The sequence below is a fragment of the Perognathus longimembris genome, chromosome 16, assembly GCF_023159225.1.
Source record: "Perognathus longimembris pacificus isolate PPM17 chromosome 16, ASM2315922v1, whole genome shotgun sequence".
Lineage (NCBI taxonomy): Eukaryota > Metazoa > Chordata > Mammalia > Rodentia > Heteromyidae > Perognathus > Perognathus longimembris.
Window position 1 is genome coordinate 10,277,693 of NC_063176.1, and position 1,973 is coordinate 10,279,665.

Sequence of the window (1,973 nt, forward strand, 5' to 3'; positions counted from 1 at the left end):
GTATTAAGCTTCCTGGCTTCTGGTACTATATTGCAGTAGCCCTAGGAAATTAATACCTATTTATAATAACCAAGCACTATAAAAATCCAATGAAGCAGCAAATGCCTTGTTGTAGATAGAAGACAATATTGTTGTGCTGCTGCGGGGATCAAATGAAATCATTCTGGATCCTCAAATAGCTTAGAGTCAGTCACAGGTAAGTAGTTGCATGAAGGTTGCTACCATGAGAAAAGCTTCTTGAATTTATCGGGCCTCTCTTAAAGCAAGAAATTATCTTTGTAGCATTACCAACAACTGAATTCAGGGCTTCCCTCTTCCTAGCAAATATTCTGCTACTTGAGCCACACATTCTGGACTCTTCTAATTTTTGTTGTTTTTGGAATTGATTTTTGCCTGTTTAAGCTTCCTGTGTACCAGCTGTGACAGAGGAATGGAAGCAAATCTAGTTTTAGTGGTTGAGATGGTCTCTGACTAACTTTTCTGCCTAGAATGATCTCGGTTATTTTCTTCATCACTTGATTAGCTGAGACTATAAGCATGAGCAAATGTGCCCAGACTAACAAATACAGCACTATATATCAGTAGCTAAATAAATTGGAATTTGTGGGAAAGTAAAAATCTGATTACCAAAATTTAACTTGGATATAAAAAAACAAACTAACTTGGTGTGGAGTACAGTGATAGTACTTTAGTGCTACAGATGCAAAGATCTGTCCCTTCCACAATTACATTTCCTTATAAGAAACTTTTTTGAGAGAGGAGAGAGAGAGAGAGTGAGAGAGAAAGAGAGAGAGAGAGAGAAGAGGGGGGGAGAGAGAGAAGGGGGGAGAGAGAGAAAGAGAGAGAGTGCTCGCTTCGGCAGCACATATACTAAAATTGGAACGATACAGAGAAGATTATCATGGCCCCTGCGCAAGGATGACAGGCAAATTCGTAAAGAATTCCATATTTTTAAGCAATACTTGCAAAACTGTTTGGTGTAAGTGAATTGAACACCTCATGGGGGGGGGGGAAGGGAAAGGGGGAGGGGGGAATGAGGGACGAGGTAACACACAGTACAAGAAATGTATCCAATGCCTAATGTATGAAACTGCAACCTCTCTGTACATCAGTTTGATAATAGAAATTTGAAAAAAAAAGAGAGAGATTTTATTTTGGGCACATTTTAAGTTTTTAACACCTTTTTTTTCTAAACTTATACTAGTAATGAAAGCAAAACATATCCATATTCTTCTTTTTGGTTTGCACAAAACACACTAAGAGATACAATTTTTAAATTTATTTCTAAAACCTAGTAATTCATGCTGTCTTTTGTAACTACTTTGTAAATACCAGGACAGTGATAAAACTGCTTGTAAATTTATTCCTCAGGTAATGTGATTCAAGCAGTTATGTCTTCAGAGGGCAACTTTTAGAAATGAGATCATGGATCAAGGTATGGAACAGGAGCAAAGTGAATCCATTAGGATAAGATAATATTATCATGCTGCTACTTTCCTTGGGTATTGGAAGATTCATTTAGATCTCCAATCAGGAGCTACTGGTGTTTCATAGATAAGCTTCACATTCAAATTAATGTAATATCCAAAAAGAATTACTTAAATTGCATTAACTTTTTTCACCTTTTCATATCTTTAACCTCAGCATATTCTTCTATAAAAAATGATTTCTAGCCTATATTAGTTACACAGGAGGATTACTACGTGACTTTTCTATCCATGTACCCAGATCACATTCACCCCTCCACCGCTCTCCCTCATGGCAGCCTCCCAAGCAGATTTCAAAGGTGCCCAAAACTCACTCCCCCAGTTTGAGGGGAAGGTGAATGATAGGTATGTGCTGCTTAGAAATTGCACTTATTGTTATTATTTTTAAGCAAGTGTTCAGTCAGGCAGTTCCTTTATTTTCAGAAATATTTTTCCTCCTAAATTCAGTGTAAGCATCTTCTAAGTTTTGTGAAATAATCCAACGTA

The 1,973-nt window shown here is 37.0% G+C and overlaps 1 non-coding gene across 1 annotated transcript; it reads left to right on the forward strand.

The window, feature by feature from the left end:
* The first annotated feature begins 846 nt into the window (after window positions 1-846).
* On the forward strand, window positions 847-953 carry LOC125365062. The gene has a single exon (XR_007213619.1). It is a non-coding gene; the product is annotated as a U6 spliceosomal RNA (small nuclear RNA).
* Window positions 954-1,973: the final 1,020 nt, after the last annotated feature.